Raw genomic sequence first — 18,794 nt, 5'->3', positions numbered from 1 at the left:
TTCTTACATAAATGAAACTGCACTACATCTACTGTTTTTTAACCTGACCCTCCCTTTTTTATTCAATAAATTGTGAATACTTTACATGTTATTATACAATCTTCTAAATCTTCTAAATTATGAGCTGGTAAACTGTGGCCCATGGGTCAAATCCAGCCCACTACCTGTTTTTGTATATCCCATAAGTTTAGAATAGTTTTTACTTTTTTAATGGTTGAAGGAAACAAAGCAAAATAAGAATAAAATTTCATGATATGTGAAAATAATATGAAAATTAAATTTTAGTGTTCATAAAGTTTTACTGAAACACAGTCGTGGTCATTCACTTGTATATTTTTTCATGGTTTTCAAACTACTACAGAGCTGTAGTTCCAATATGGATCACATGGCTGACAAAGCCGAAAATATTTAGTGTATCCCGTTGTAAATCATGATGGTATAATATTCAGCCATATAAAGGTACTCCTCTGATACCTTTTAGTGATAATTCAAACAGATAATCAGAAGATGTTATCACTCAGCTATCACTAATACAAAATGGAACTCTCTTACATACACATAAATCAATCCTTAAGGCATAGCTGCCACCAAATAACTCTTCCTTAAGACAGGTCACATCCCAACAGGACCAAAAAACATGCTAAGAGGGAGTGACCTCATCACTCTTATTGTGCTCAACTCCCACCTCAACTTTAAATAACTATGGAGCAAGAAAAGGGGAGTGTTGTCCTCCGTGGTGGAAGCATTCACCTTTTATTTCAATAAGAAATGATCTATTATTATACTGTTGCTATTAAATAAAAGGGTAATACCAAAGCATATTAGAAAATGATAATTATACAAGGAATGAAAAATATCTTATTAAAGAGATTTATTCCAATATAAATATATACATACATATACATAATTCATAAAAGGTGGCTAATATTTGTAGTACTTCATAAATAACCAACTTCAGAAGTTTAGAACTTGTATTCTTGAAGTTGGGCTTGAACACTACTTTTGAGTATACTCCTGTACCACTTACCAAAAAACACACATGTGGGCAACGATTCTGACTCCTACTATTTATTAGGATTTTATGCGGCCAGTTGAATATACATTTCTTACTTCTTCCCACCCAAAATACCCCATCATGACTGAAAAGTTATTTTTCAAAAATAATAAATCAGAATTAGAAACAGAAAACAGAGTGCCAATATCTAATCAGAAATTTTGAAGAATTCTGAAAGAAGGTAATCAGAATCAAAACTTCAGGGGAAAGCCTGACCATGTAGAAGACTACTAAAGAAAAGAAGCAGGAACTCTAAGTGAACATGAGACCAACCAACACATAAACAGTTGAGACTGCAGTGTCCTCCCAAGCAAGCTGCAGAGGCATCTGCGCAGGAGACGGCTTAGAGTGTGGTATCTGAGCAGAGCAAGAACTCAAGTAGCCAATACCCTACAAGAGAAAAAGCAATGTCTCCCCATCCCCCAAGCTGTAATCCCTTTCACACAATCAGCAGAGACAATTTACAGAAAATAAAATAAGCTAACAGTGATTCTCAATTACAAATATGAATATACAACCAAAAATCACAAATCATTTTAGGAAAATCAACATCCTAAAAGAGAAGGATAAAATTCAGTGGGCAGATAAGCTAAAACCTTGGAAGGCAGGTTGACGTTGCAAAGGTAAGGATAACTTTAAATAGGCCAGGCGCGGTGGCTCACACCTGTAATCCCAGCATTTTGGGAGGCAGAGGAAGGCGGATCACGAGGTCAGGAGATCGAGACCATCCTGCCCAACATGGTGAAACCCCATCTCTACTAAAAATACAAAAATTAGCTGGGCGTGGTGGTGCACATCTGTAGTCCCAGCTACTGGGGAGGCTGAGGCAGGAGAATTGCTTGAACCCTAGAGGCTAAAAAAGTAATAAGCTCAATGGCTGAACAGAATTCTCCCAGAAAACTTCAGGGAGAGGTTGCATCTAAATAGAAAATTTATTCAGCAAACATATTGTCACAGATTGTAATAGCTGCAAAAAGACAGTTAAGCAATATTTTCAAAATTAAAAGGAAAAATAATTTTGCATAATTAATACTATACTCAAGACAGTCCCTCAAGTGAAATATGGAAACACAACAATTTTACTACCCACAGAAAAAAATCTAGATATAAAATTATCTCAATGTAAGATGTAGCTGGAGTGATGGGGGGACAAGGCAAGGAAGAGTAGGAAAGAAGAAATAAAACCACACTGAGCTTTCTTGAATAAATCAGAATATATTGCAGATACAGATTGAAACTCCAAATGCATACCTTTTAGAATGTTTCTTAACCTTTAAAAGGGAATCAGTAAATTGATATAAATAAGGTGTACAAATCCCAAACAAATTGGGGAGGGAGGAATGGGAAAAAAAATGCAGTGAAAGAGAAAGAGGGTAAGGAGTGAGAGGTTAGAGGAGGAGGCATATTCAGTAAGAAAGCATGCAAAATTTTATAAAACAAGAATTTTATAAAATAAGAATAAATTTTATAAAATAAGAATAAAGTCCAAACATATCAATGATTACAATAAACATAAATGAATCAACTTCCCCTATTAAAGGAAAAGCTCTCCGATTAAAAAAACAAAGAAAATATAGCAATATGCTATTAAGAAGAGATTTAACGAGAGTAAATCTGAAAATAAAGGAGTAAGGGAAAAACATAGCTCAATAAGCATTTTTTAAAAATAATACCAATAGTAGTATTGATAGCAGACAAGACAGAATTTACAAAACAATAAATAGATTAAATTAGTATCTCCCATAAAAAATGAGTGTTAAAAATCCACCAAGAAGTCTAATAAACTAATAAACTAGTAAAGGCCAAATAACATAGTTTTGAAATGTATCAAACAATTGTTGGTAGCAATAAAGTGAGAAACTGTTGGTGATAATGAAAGACAAGCATACACATTGACAGAGCAAGCAAGTAACTAATAATTAAGGGATCTATGGGGCTCAAATATTAGAAACAATGGCTTAATTAATATACATATTCATATATTTATATTCTTTCAAGCACACATTTAAAATTCACCAAAAAATGATCATAGATTCAGTCACAAAGATGATCTCAATATTGAAAACTGCAAAAACATTTCAAGTTGCTTTTTCTGAACACAATGCAATTAAATTAGAAATTAAGACTATAATTAACAAAACCATACTGTATTTGGGATTCCTGCTAAATGAGTAGATTTTAGCTGTTCTTGCCACAACAAAAAAAATGGGTAACTATATGAGATGATAGATATGTTAATTTGCTTCACTACAGTAATCATTTTACTATCTATATGTATCCCATAACACCACACTATATAGATTAGAATCCCTAATCCAAAAACCTTAAAACCAAAATGTTCCAAAAATCTGAAACTTTTTGAACACCAGCATGATGCCACAAGTGGAAAATTCCACACCTGACCTCATGTGACAGGTGCACAAAATTATTTAAAATATTGTATAAAATTACATTCAGACTATGCATATAAGCTACATATGAAACACGAGTGAATTTCATGTTTAGACTTGGGGTCCCCTTCCTAAGATATCTCATGTATATTCCAGAATCCAAAAAAATCATAAAGCCCAAATACCTCTGTACCAAGCATTTCAGATAGAGGATGCTCAATCTATGTATCTTAAATATATACAACAAATGTTATCTTGTTGAAATAAAAAAATTAAAGCTGAATAGTTTAACAACATGGGTTTAAAAAAATAAAAACTTAAAATTCATAAATATATGACAATGAGAGCATGACCATTTAAGACCTATGGCATGTAGCCAAATCAACACATAAAAGAAAATTTAAATATATGCATATAATAGAAAACAATAAAGCAGTATGATTTAGACTTTTAATGGCAGCTAGAAAAGAAGCAACAAAGAACACAGTAGTATGAGATTAATAAAGACAATGAAAGATATTTGTAAAATATAAGACAAAAGTATTGTAAACATGATTAATAAAACCAAATGCTATTTGTAATGACCATTAAAACAGATAATTATCTGGAAAGTCTCATTAAAAAGAGAACTAAATAAACACTGTAAATACAAAGAGAACATAACTCAGTTTAAGAACGAATGTTTTTGTTGTCGTTAATTAACCTGGAATACTATGAACAGCTTTATTCCAAAATATTCAAAATTTAGTACATACTTTCTAGAAAAAATTAATTACCCAAATTGACCTCAGCAAAATACAAAAACTAAGACACAATAAACAGAATAAATTTAAAGAGTTAATCTTAAAAATATAATCTTCTAAGGGCAACTTCTACTAAAATTTAAGAAACAGATACACTAAGTTGTATGAAGCAGATAGCATAAAAATATAAAATGCTTCTAACCAGCAAAACCCTATTACCAAAATTAACTAACTAATTAAACAAAAGGCCAAGTATCACAAACATAGGAGCAAAAATTCTAAGAAAATTTTTAAAAATTAATTTCTGCAAATGTGCTACAAGAATAATATACCATGGCCAAATGAGATTTATCTCATTAATTCAAAAATGATTCAACCTCAAAAAATTTACTAATATATTTCCCTACATAAAAGAAAAATGCTGAAAAATAATTTTTAAAATTCAGTATACTGTGTATCTGAAATAAAATCATAAAATTATGTAATCTAGTAACAAAGGAAAGGTTCCAAATTCAATATTATTTTTATAGAAACCTGTAACAAACCTCACATTAAATGGTGAAATATTTGATCCATTACTTTTAAATGCAAGAACAAGACAGGAAACCACCCAACTTCCACTATTTGGCGGTTATTAACGAGTATTTGTGCTTTAGATACTAATCTCTTCCATAAAATAGGAACCTATTATGTTAATCCTTACAATAACAAATATATCTCTAAATATGTAGAAACGTTACGGGCTTAAAATTAAAGCCACAGAGATTGTAGAAAACAGGCACATATTAAAATTTTCTACTATCCAATTCACCTGTAAATAGAGTAAAGGCTCAATGGTTGAAGTCAACCCACTACACATAAACTTCCATGAGGTTGTTTCCTCATTCTGTGTAATGAAAAAGAACTTAATTTATGTGTGGAACTAAACAGATTTTTGCAAAATCTAAAGTCAGATTTATCCAGGTGTATATAGCACCAGGTTACCTAAAGCTGTGTAGACTGAGGAGGTATTATCAGGCAACTACTGTTACTCATCATTAATGCCAATAAAAAGAGAAGAAACAAATTCATCTTTGAGAGTCCCAACTATTAATCCAGCCTATCTCTAGACAGTGGCACCTTCAATGGAAGAATGACTGTGGCAAATGCTGAGAGAACTGCTGGAAAATTAGTAAGTGCTGCAAGAAAGCTTCCAGGGTCAAGTACTCAATCTGCACTGCTGGACACAACAGTAACCCATTTCCTGACCAAGCATTCAATATGGGGTCAATTCCTCCTCAAGCTCCATGATTACTAATTTTATAATGAAATATAGATCAAAAATAGAATTCCTGCCTTCACAAAATCAGAGCTCCTAGAGCTACATAACACTGTAGACATCATTTACTCTAATACAAATATATAAAAATGAAAACTTCCCAGAAACACCGATTTGCCCAAGACCATACACTGAATTTCAATTAAATATTTTTCCTTAAAGTAAAGCCATCTAAGTAATCTGCTCCCTTTTAGCATTCAGTATGCGAAAACAAAACTAGCAGCACAAATTTTGCTAGCACTCAGTACGACAAAACAAAACTAGCAACACAAATTAACAGTGTTTAAAGAAAAAATCCTAATCAAATAACAAGGGTTTATTTTATACATATGTATGGATTGCTAGAGGTGTCATAACAAAACACCACATACTTGGTGGCTTCAACAACAAAAATTTATTTTTTCACAGTTTTGGAAGCTAGAAGTCCAAGATCAAGGTTTTGGCAGGGTTTGTTTCTCCTGAGTCCTCTCTCCTTGGCTTGCAGATGGCCACCTTCTCATGTGTCCTCACATGGCCTTCCCTCTGGCTGACGGGATCCCTGGTGTCTCTACACTTCTTGCAACGACACCAGTCATATGATATTAGGGTCACACCCAATGACCAAAATTTAATTTAGTCACCTCTTTTAAAACCTTACCTTCAAATACAGTTACATTTTCAGGTACTGGGGGCTGGGACATCAACATAGGAATTTTAAGGGAACAGCATGCAGTCCATAACACACACACACACTCTCTCTCTCTCTCTCTCTGCCCCCCACCATATATATATTTATGCAGATAGCATAAAATATAAATATATATATGTGTGTGTATATAGATATATGAAGGACAAAGATATTTCAAAAAATAATATAGAAAGGAATGGAGGGAGGAGAAGAATGGGGGGAGGGTATAAGATATTTTTTAGGAATTTAACTCGGTTCCATGTAATTTAAACTATGATTACAATGATGAGCTCTTTAAGCATTATATTCCCTTAGGACCACCTATTTTTTTCTTCAAGAAATTTGTAAGATACAAACCATGTGTTGAGTTAAATCAAGTAAAATTTAATGGAAAATTACATTCAAAGTCGCCTGACTAGTCCTGTGTGGGTTATGTTCTCATGCATTTTTCATCACCAGGAAACAGCTTGTGAATGTCACACTTTACCATCACCCTCCTGAGCCTAAGTTTTAAATAGAAATTTAAAAACCTATATTAAACTTCAGTATAAAATGATCTTCAATGGGGAAAATATTGTGTTCACAGTTCCACTCTAAATTATTTAAAATCAGAATGAGAGGTCTGTGTGTTTGCTTTTGTGCTCCTTTAAGAATGAATCCAATCTAAGTTAAAAATGTAGCAGCGGAAAATTACCTTTTTATTCTTATTAGGAGATAAACTGCTAATGACTACTTAAAGTAAGTATAAGACACAGTCACCACTTGGCAAGAGAATAGGAAGCCAAAATTTTCTCTTTCTGGAAAGGCACAAATAATTTTCAAGAAATGATATATTCACTCTACATAGATAGCTTTGTATAAAAGAGTTAATGTAATTGTTTTTAAGACAGACCATATTAAACTTACTACTTGAAAAAACTGTACTGAAGAAATTAGAAAACAAAATTTTTTTAATGAAAATCATTCATTCACAAGAAAGATTTAGTAAAGGAAGATGCTAGTGGTACAAAGTAGTCTATCTAATTAACTGGATTTGGATGCATTAACTGCTGTGGTTGTATTCTATATTCTGTTAACACTACAATGGCAGAAAATTAATATTTTCCCATATTTTGTGGTAAAACAACCAACATTATTTGCCTTGTGAAACTGATAGATAGACATTGTGGAAATACTCTGTAACTTACAAATCAATCATGCTGACTCCATAGGAAGAATCAAAGGCATGTAATTCCTATCTAAAACTTTTCCTAGTCTACAAAAGAATAGGCCTATGGAATAGGATGCATCCAAGAGACAGTCTCCACTTCGACAGTTAGAGTCTTATAAAGTGAGTCTCCTATATTAAGTATGCAGAAATGGTCTGGTCTATAATTACTATATATATAAATAAGGAATCCAAATGCCAAATCTTTAAAGAGGTCAATGATAAAATTCTTCCTATCAAATGAATAAAAAAAGAATAATTCAGAAGGAGAGATTTTTATAATTAAAGTTGAGGCCTTTGTCTTTTTTTCCTTGCAACTTTATCAAATCATCACATTTAAATAAAGATGCTGGATCAAACCAAGGTGTAGTCAACCTTAAACATTATCTTTGGCTTTTTGATGTCAGATGTGTGGACGGATGAGAAACAGCTTTATGGGACAACTCTTCTCTGCTTATGACTTCCCTACTTAGAGTGTAGCCTTGAGATACCACTTTAGACACGTGGAAATACAAGGCTAATCAGCAATTTCTAACAGACACTAACTGCATAGAGATGTGAAATTTAATGAGATGATGTCAATACTTTTTTTAAAAAAAACGAATAAAAGTATAGAGAACCGTCAATTATCTGGGCCAGCGGAGGGGAACACTGACATGGATAATGAAACGTGTACACAATGTTCCAGCTGAACAATGTTTGCCACTCTGCCATAAAGGTGTTCTTAACCCTTGACAGCTCTAGTTCATTGTCTGTATAATAATAATAACAACAACTAGCTAATATCAAGTGATTACGTACCAGGCCTTAAGCTAATCATTTTACATGCATTACATAAACTTAATCTCTATAATACCACCATAAGGTTGGTTCTATTACTATCCCCATTTGAACATGAATAATTTACAGACTGAAAAAATAAAGTAACTCATCTAAAATCTTATAGTTACTGGCAGAACTGGAATTCAAACCAAGATGATCAGAATTGAAAATGATTTTCTTTGTTACTATTATACTGGTGGAATATTCCCACAGAGTCCTAACTCTCACCCACACGGAGGAAATATTAAACATGCTTCGGTCTGTCTTCTATTGAAACCCCACTCGCAAAAGCAAGCATGGGTGTCTGAACTGCATTTTTATAAACTTCATGAGTATACTTCAGTGTTCACTGTAATGATACCATGATATCCAGTAAGAATGTCCATAGCTTCATACTGACTTCACTGAAAATTTATTTTAACCCTCACACATAACTCCTTGCTTAAGATTGCTGAGTACCCCTTGAATTGAGGAAAACCATAATAGAGAATCACTTCTCCAGTACATTACACTGTAACTGTGAGAGTGGATATGAGGGTGAAAGAGGAAGGATTCAATCAGAACCACGTGGCCCCATTAAATAAGGATTTAAAGTCAAACCTGATTGGGCTAATTTTTATTTTGCCTTTGATCTCCAGAACAAGCTTTATCACCCAGCATTGACAGCCCTATTACAGCCACACTAAGGTAATGCATCATTGATAGGTAACTTGGTTATAAAATAGATCTAGGTGCTGCACAGAGGTATGGATCCAAACATCACACATGGTAACAACCTGTCAATGGGGCTTGGTTCTAATCTGGGAATTTTCCACTCCCCAGAAGAGGAAGTAATGCCAAGATGAGACATCCACCACACCCCAAGAACAAGTATCTAAAAACTGAAGTGAAACTCTCATTTGCAGGTTTGCACCCTCCTCCCACATCTCCCAGATTAGGCCTGCCTATCATGGGATATAGATTTTTATGGTGATGAAAAGAGGTAAATTTGGAGCAATTTGTGGAATATAGAGAGGACCTTAACCTAAATACGAGTTTCTGAAAATATGCCCTCTTTAAGATCAGCTTATGACAGCACAACTCAATGAAATCCCTTCTAAATTGGTCCAGCAAGACAGGAAATCTCCCGTAGTACTCCCAAGAATTGCAGCTACTGAGGAGCACAGCTGGGTTAGGGGAGGTGGCAGGAATAGGGGAGGGAAGGTTTGTCATATCAATGACAGTATTAAACACTACACAGGGACTAGTCCTAGGAAAAGTGGGCACTGAATATATGTCTGAAACAAATTTAAAAACCCTGTCAAACACCCTCTTAAAATATACCACTATAAATAAAATCACATTCTTTATATTTTGCGTGTATTTTAAAGTGCCACTATCTGAAGAAAAAAGAACAATCAGCCAGTTACATTAGCGTGATGGCCACAGAGGTCAAGGCATTCTTGGTTCCTTGATTTCCGTCAAGGCTTCTAATATATAATGGCCTGTATGTGAAGAGCATATAGATGTATACAGTTGGGAAGGCACGGTATTTTAAAATAGTTTCTAACACAGTATTTCCAAAAAACAATGCTTTCCTCATTAAAACAGTAGCTGCAATGCCATACTTTTATCATGTTCTCCTTCCTTTTCAGCTCTACTCTTGGAGCTTATAAAAGATAACTAATATTTTTTTTTAAAAAATGATAAAAGTATGACATAAATCATGGTGACCCTTAAGGAAAGAGGGTCTTCCTTTGATGCTTATCAGCCATTGTTACATCCTCTAAGCACTGTAAAAAAGTAACACCCATGTCTATAAGGCTCCCTTGCTTTCCCATGCTTCCCATGGGTATTAACCGATCAATCCTTTACACTGCTGCAGGGGATGGAAAATGGCGTTATGCAGAAAGTGTTACTGTCTCCATTTTCTGCCCAATTCAGAATCCAGTGGAAATTAACCTTTCCACCAAAACAAACAAACAAACAAAAAAACATAATAAAGTGCCCCTTCTTATCACAACAGGGCAGAGAACAAATAGGCAGCAGACAGGATTTGCTGGCAAGATGGCCAAATAGGAACAGCTCCCATCTGCAGCTCCCAGCGAGATTGACACAGAAGGCAAGTGATTTCGGCATTTCCAACTTAGGTACCCAGTTCATCTCACTGGGACTGGTTGGACAGGTGGTGCAGCCCACAGAGGGCTAGCCAAACCCGGGTAGGAAATCCCTCACCCAGGAAGCGCAATGGGTCGAGGGATTTCCCTCCCCCAGCCAAGGGAAGCCATGAGAGATTGTACCAGGAGGACGGTGCACTCTGGCCCAGATACTGTTATTCTACCATGGTGTTCACAACCGAAAGACCAGGAGATTCCCTCCAGTGCCTAGGCCACCAGGGCCCTGGGTTTCAAGCACAAAACAAAACTGGGCAGCCATTTGGGCAGACACCGAGCTAGCTGCAGCAGTTTATTTTTCATACCCCAGTGGCACCTGGAATCCCAGGGAGACAGAACCGTTCACTCCCTTGGAAAGGGGGCTGAAGCCAGGGATCCAAGTGGTCTGGCTGAGCAGGTCTCACCTCCATGGTGCCCAGCAAGCTAAGATCCACTGGCTTGAAATTCTCGTTGCCAGCTTAGCAGTCTAAAGTCGACCCGGGAAGCTTAAGCTAGGTGGGGGGAGGGGCATCACCTTTGCTGAGGCTTGAGTAGGTGGTTTTACCCTCACAGTGTCAACAAAGCTGCCGGGAAGGTTGAAATGGGCAGAGCCCACTGCAGTTCAGTAAGCCCAGGCCGAAGGCCACTGTGGCCAGACTCCTCTAGATTCCTCCTCTCTGGGCAGGGCATCTCTGAAAGAAAGGCAGCTGCCCCAAGTCAGGGACTTAGAGATAAAACCCCCATCTCCCTGGGACAGAGCAACCAAGGAACGGTGTGGCAGTGGGCACAGCTTCAGCAGACTTAAACATCCCTGCCTGACAGCTCTAAAGAGAGCAGTGGATCTCCCAGCATGGTGTTCAAGCTCTGATAAGGGACAGACTGCCTCCTCAAGTGGGTCCCTGAATCCCATGTAATCCTAACTAGGAGACACCTCTCAGTGGGGGCCAACAGACACTCATACAGGATAACTGTGGCTGGCATCTGGTGGGTGCCCTTCTGAGATGAAGCTTCCAGAGGAAGGAACAGGCAGCAATCTTTGCTGTTGTGCAGCCTCGGCTGGTGATACCCAGCAAACAGGGTCTAGATTGGACCTCCAGCAAACTCCATCAGACCTGAAGCAGAGGCATCTGACTGTTAGAAGGAAAACTAACAAAGAGAAAGGAATAGCATCAACATCAACAAAAAGGATGTCCACTCAGATACCCCACCCAAAGGTCACCAACATCAAAGACCAACAGTAGATAAATCCACGAAGATGGGGAGAAACCAGCACAAAAAAAGCTTAAAATTACAAAAACCAGAACACCTCTTCTCCTCCAAAGGATCACAACTCCTCACCAGCAAGGGAACAAAACCAGATGGAGAATGAGTCTGACGAACTGACAGAAGTAGGCTTCAGAAAGTGGGTAATAACAAACTTCTCTGAGCTAAAGGAGCATGTTCTAACCCAATGCAATGAAGCAAAAAACCTTGAAAAAAGGTTAGACGAATTGCTAACTAGAATAACCAGTTTAGAGAAGAATATAAATGACCTGATGGAGCTGAAAAACACCGCACGAGAACTTCGTGAAGCATACACAATTATCAATAGTTCAATCAATCAAGGGAAGAAAGGATATCAGAGATTAAAGATCAACTCAATGAAAAAAAGCAAGAAGATAAGACTGGAGAAAAAGAGTGAAAAGAAACAAACAAAGCCTCCAAGAAATACGGGACTATGAGAAAAGACAAAAATCTACATTTGATTGTTGTACCTGAAAGTGACGGGGAGAATAGAACCAAGTTGGAAAACACTCTTCAGGATATCATCCAGGAGATCTTCCCCAACCTAGCAAGGCAGGACAACATTCAAATTCAGGAAATACAGAGAACACCACAAAGATACTCCTCAAGAAGAGCAACCCCAAGACACATAATCATTAGATTCACCAAGGTTGAAATGAACGAAAAAATGTAAGGGCAGCCAGAGAGAAGGGCTGAGTTACCCACAAAGGGAAGCCCATCAGACTAACAGCAGATCTCTCAGCAGAAACCCTACAAGCCAGAAGAGAGGGGACACCAATATTCAACATTCTTAAAGGAAAGTATTTTACACAGAATTTCATATCCAGCCAAACTAAGCTTCATAAGGGAAGGAGAAATAAAATTCTTTACAGACAAGCAAATGCTGAGAGACACTGTCGCCACCAGGCCTGCCTTACAAGAGCTCCTGAAGGAAGCACTAAACATGGAAAGGAACAAGCAGGACCAGCCACTGCAAAAACATACCAAATTGTAAAGACCATCAACACTATGAAGAAACTGCATCAACTAACGGGCAAAATAACCAGTTAGCATCATAATGACAGGACGGAATTCACACCTAACAATATTAACCTTAAATATAAACAGGCCAAATGTCCCAATTAAAAGACACAGACTGGCAAACTGGATAAAGAGTCAAGACCCATCAGTGTGCTGTATTAAGGAGATCCATCTCACATGCAAAGACACACATACACTCAAAATAAAGGGATGGAAGAATATTTACCAACCAAACAGAAAGCAAGAAAAGCAAGGGTTGCAATCAATAAAACAGACTTTAAACCAGCAAAGATAAAAAGAGACAAAGAAGGACACCACTAATGGTAAAGGGATCAATGCAACAAGAAGAGTTAACTATCCTAAACATATATGCACCCAATACAGGAGCACATTGACTCATAAAGCGAGTTCTTAGAGACCTACAAAGACTTAGACTCCCAAACAATAATAGTTGGAAACTTTAACACCCCACTGTCAATATTAGACAGATCAATTAGACAGAAAATTAACAAAAATATCAAGGACTTGAACTCAGCTCTGGACCAACCAGAACTAATAGACATCTACAGAACTCTCTCCACCTCAAATCAACAGAGTATACATTCTTCTCAGCACCACATCACACTTACACATAACTGGAAGTAAAACACTCCTCAGCAAACACAAAAGAATGGAAATCATAACAGTCTCTCAGACCACAGTGAAATCAAATTAGAACGCAGGATTAAAACACTCACTCAAAACCACATAAGTACATGGAAATGGAACAACCTGCTCCTCAAAGACTACTGGGTAAATAAGGAAATTAAGGCAGAAATAAAGATGTTCTTTGAAACCAATGAAAACAAAGACACAACATACCAGAATCTCTGGGACACATTTAAAGCAGTGTGTAGAGGGAAATTTAGAGCACTAAATGCCCACAAGAGAAAGCAGGAAAGATCTAAAATTGACACCCTAACATCACGATTAAAAGCACTAGAGAAGCAAGAGCAAACAAATTCAAAATCTAGCAGAAGACAAGAAATAACTAAGATGAGAGCAGAACTGAAGGAGATAGAGACAGGAAAAACTCTTCAAAACATCAATGAATCCAGGAGCTGGTTTTTTGAAAGATCAACAAAATAGATGGGCCACTAGTCAGATTAATAAAGAAAAAAAGAGAGAAGAATCAAATAGATGCAATAAGAAATTATTAAGGGGATGTCACCACCAATCCCACAGAAATACAAACTACCATTAGAGAATACTATAAATACCTCTACACAAATAAACTAAAGAATCTAGAAGAAATGGATAAATTCCTGGACACATACACTCTCCTAAAACTAAACTAGGAAGAAGTCGAATCCCTGAATAGATCAATAAGTTCTGAAATTGAAGCAATAATTAATAGCCTACCAGCCAAAAAAAGTCCAGGACCAGAAGGATTCACAGCCAAATTCTACCAGAGGTACAAAGGGGAGCTGGTACCATTCCTTCTGAAACAATTCCAAACAACAGAAAAAGGGAGAGTCCTCCCTAATTCATTTTATGAGGCCAGCATCATCCTGATACCAAAACCTGGCAGAGACACAACAAAAAAAGAAAATTTCAGGCCAATATCCCTGATGAACATTGATTCAAAAATCCTCAATAAAATACTGGCAAACCAAATCCAGCAGCACATCAAAAAGCTTATCCACCACAATCAAGTCGGCTTCATCCCTGGAATGTAAGGCTAGTTCAACTTCTGGAAATCAATAAATGTAATCCATCACATAAACAGAACCAAGGACAAAAACCACATGATTATCTCAAAAGATGCAGAAAAGACCTTCGACAAAATTCAACAGCCTTTCATGCTAAAAAGTCTCAAGAAACTAGGTATTGATGGGACGTATCTCAAAATAATAAAAGCTATTTATGACAAACCCACAACCAATATCATACTGAATAAGCAAAAATTGGAAGCATTCCCTTTGAAAACCAGCATAAGACAAGGATGCCCTCTCTCACCACTCCTATTCAAAATAGTAATTGGAAGTTCTGGCCAGGGCAATCAGGCAAGACAAAGAAATAAGGGATATTCAATTAGGAAAAGAGGAAGTCAAATCGTCTCTGTTTGCAGATGACATGATTGTATATTTAGAAAACACCATCATCTCCACCCAAAATCTCCTTACGCTGATATGCAACTTCAGCAAAGTCTCAGGATACAAAATCAATGTGCAAAAATCACAAGCATTCCTATACACCAGTAACAGACAAATAGAGAGCCAAATCATGAGTGAATTCCCATTCACAATTGCTACTAAGAGAATAAAATACCTAGGAATACAACTTACAAGGGATATGAAGGACCTCTTCAAGGAGAACTACAAACCACTGCTGAACTAAGTAAGAGGACAAACAAATGGAAAAACATTCCATGGTCATGGATACGAAGAATCAATATTGTGAAAATGGCCATACTGCCTAAAGTAATTTATAGATTCAATGCTATCCCCATCAAGCTACCACTGACTTTCTTCACAGAACTGGAAAAAACTACTTTAAAGTTCATATGGAGCCTGCATAGCCAAGACAATCCTAAGCAGAAAGAACAAAGCTGGAGGCATCACACTACCTGACTTCAGACTATACTACAAGGCTACAGTAACCAAAACAGCATGGTACTGATACCAAAACAGATATATAGACCAATGAACAGAACAGAGACCTGAGAAATAACACCACACATCTACAACCATCTGATCTCTGACAAACCTGACAAAAACAAGAAATGGGAAAAGGTTTCCCTATTTAATAAGTGGTGTTGGGAAAACTGGCTAGCCATATGCAGAAAGCTGAAACTGGATCCTTTCCTTACACCTTATACAAAGTTAACTCAAGATGGCTTATAGACTTAAACATAAGACCTAAAACCATAAAAACCCTAGAGGAAAACCTAGGCAATACCATTCAGGATATAAGCATGGGCAAACACTTCATGACTAAAACACCAAAAGCAACGGCAACAAAAGCCAAAATTGACAAATGGGATCTAATTAAACTAAAGAGCTTCTGCACAGCAAAAGAAATTATCATCAGAGCGAACAGGCAACCTCCAGAATGGGAGAAAATTTTTATAATCTATCCATCTGACAAAGGGCTAATATCCAGAATCTATGAAGAACTTAAACAAATTTACAAGAGAAAAAAAAACAAACATCAAAAATAGGCAAAGGATATGAACAGACAATTCTGAAAAGACGACACTATGTAGCCAACAAACATATGAAAAAAAGCTCATCATCACTGGTCATTAGATAAATGCAAATCAAAACCACAATGAGATACCATCTCATGCCAGTTAGAATGGCGATCATTAAAACATCAAGAAACAACAGATGCTGGAAAGACTGTGGAGAAATAGGTACACTTTTACACTGTTGGTGGGGGTGTAAATTAGTTCAACCATTGTGGAAGACAATGTGGCGATTCCTCAAGGATCTAGAACTAGAAACACCATTTGACCCAGCAATCCCATTACTGGGTATACACCCAAAGGATTGTAAATCATTCTGCTATAAAGACACATGCACACATATGTTTACTGTGGCACTGTTCACAATAGCAAAGATTTGGAACCAACCCAAATGCCCATCAATGATAGACTGGATTAAGAAAATGTGGCACATATACACCATGGAATACCATGCAGCCACAAAAAAGGACGAGTTCATGTCCTTTGCAAGGACATGGATGAAGCTGGAAACCATCATTCTCAGCAAACTAACAGAAGAACAGAAAACCAAACACGACATGTTCTCACTCATAAGTGGGAGTTGAACAATGAGAACACATGGACACGGGGAGGGGAACATCACACACCAGGGCCTGTCTGGATGTAGGGGACTAGAGGAGGGATGGCATTAGGAGAAATACCTAATGTAGATGACAGGTTGATGGGTGCAGCAGTCCACCATGGCACGTGTATACCTATGTAACAAACCTACACATTCTGCACATGCACCCCAGAACTCAAAGTATAATTTAAAAAAAAGAAAAAAAATGTTTTAAAAGGGTAGCAAATAGAAAGGACTCAGGAAAAACATAGGATATTATAGTATCCTGCTAAAAGAGAAAACGAAGCCATTTCCAGTTTGATAAGGTAAAAGACACTTTTCCAGGGCACATTGAATTGAAGCAAAAATTCCTAAAATAAAAAGAAAGCAATGCAGTTCCCACACAAAGTAATATAAATGCCCTAATATATATTTTAAAAAGTTATCCCAGGGTGAACCAGGAAAGGGTAAGCCCAAGAGGATCTAAAGAAATTTAAAAATACAATAGAGAAACAGTGAAAATTTCCAGAAAGCTTGATGACTTGAACACATGTATTTATCTCTCCCCCTTACAAATCCATACTAAAACAATAGGAAAATTAAAACCCATAAGGGCAATCAAAATTAGTATAGAAAACACTAGAGACAAGACAGAAATAAAAATGTAAAGACAGGACACAAATAGTTGAGAGGTCACATTGCCTAGGATGAGTGAAAACAAACAAACAAACAAAAAAAAAACCTTGATACCTACATGATCCAAGGCTTAAGCCAGTAAGAAATAAGTCTATTCATACTTCAGAGTCCCCAAAATACTCACAAACTGGAGCTGAAGTTCAAATTGGGGCTACAAATGATATGATTAGTTGGAGTGAATTTAAGCTGGAGGTCTTTGCCCCTAGTCTCCCTCGGCCAGCCCTCTATCCCTTCCTAGTCCCGCCAGAGTTGTATTCCCTGAAGAGGTTGAATCAGAGAATTCAGCTGGGGCTTGGATACCAGGCAGAGTGGATATCAGATTGAAGAATCATACTGAATGAAAAAAAAAATCATGAGAAAGTCTGCATAGAGAACTGAAAGGTCCTCAGTCCCTTCTTGATCATCTCAGAATAGTGACAGCTAGGTTTATATGTCCTAAAAAAAATAAATTAGGAAAGTCCATTTTGGGAGAAACACCCAGTAACGAAAACAAGATCAAGAGATAGTAACATTTGAGAGTACTTAAATAAGACGACTAGGTTTTCACCAATAGTTCCTATGCTGAAGGCCACCAACTGACCAGCCACCCAGGCACAAAGCTTCCAATCAGCTTCTGAGTACATTACTCATAACATAAACTGAGAGCCAACAGTTTCTCTCCAAGAGGCATGACATAGACCCACCAAAAATCTCAACAGGTAAGGCAGAGACCAAAACAAATAAACAGAAACAAGAAACTCAAAGGAAATCCAGAAACAATTCAGAGAATATATAAAAGGAAAGAAAATTTCCCAAGCTACATTTTGTATCCTCAGAAACATATGAAGTGATATGTTATTCGTTGAAATAAAACAGGATAATTTTTAAAAGAGCATTCAAAGAATAAGAAAGAGTTTGTGGAAATAAATGTTAGTATAATTAAAAATGTAATTAAAGGGTTAAAAATTAAAGTTAAAAAAACCAAGAAGGTAGGAAAAAAAGATTTAAAATAACAGGGAAAAGGTAAGGTAACTAGAAGATCAATCCAATAATGCCAACATCCATCTAATAAAACATTCTTTTAAAAAAGAGAGAAGATTAAAAAAATTAAACATATAAGAAAACTTGTTGAAACTGAAAGAAATTAACTTGAAAACTGAAAACACCCATTGAACACCAAGAAAAAGGATGACACCAGGGATAAAAAGAAAGTCCTAGAAAGTTCCACAAAGAAAAAAGCAGATAAAGAATGAATTGGGAAATCAGAATAGTCTAGGGATGTCAGTGCAATCTAGGCACCTAGAAAACAATAAAATAAGGTATTCAAAAGTCTAAGAAAAAATTATTTTCTAAACTAGAATCATATACTTGACCAGATTATTAACGAAGTAATCAATGACAGATAAAAACATAGTCATATGGCAAATCCCCCATCACCCTTTCTCAAGAAGCTACTGGAGGATATACTTTAAAACAATGAAATAAACCAAGAACAAGTAAGACATGTAACCCAGAGAATGGGTATCTAACATTAAAAAAGGAGGAAAAAATTCTCAGAAGAGGAAGCCTTATGACTATAGGATTAGAGATTAACCAATCTATATTAAATTATGACTATAAAGAACTGCCAGGACAATCTCAGTGGGGGAGAAAAACTGATAGATTATCTGATT

At 36.5% G+C, this 18,794-nt stretch overlaps 1 protein-coding gene across 4 annotated transcripts in view; it reads right to left on the bottom strand.

Annotated features, from left to right (window-relative positions):
• The window catches only part of LOC105475476 (cyclin dependent kinase 14), a 594,776-nt gene that overhangs the window by 446,570 nt on the left and 129,412 nt on the right, over positions 1-18,794 (bottom strand). The window lies entirely within an intron of this gene.

The sequence above is a fragment of the Macaca nemestrina genome, chromosome 4 (assembly GCF_043159975.1).
Source record: "Macaca nemestrina isolate mMacNem1 chromosome 4, mMacNem.hap1, whole genome shotgun sequence".
Classification (NCBI taxonomy): Eukaryota; Metazoa; Chordata; class Mammalia; order Primates; family Cercopithecidae; genus Macaca; species Macaca nemestrina.
Note: the sequence above shows the minus strand (reverse complement) of the source record. Positions and strands in the feature narration are given on the sequence as shown.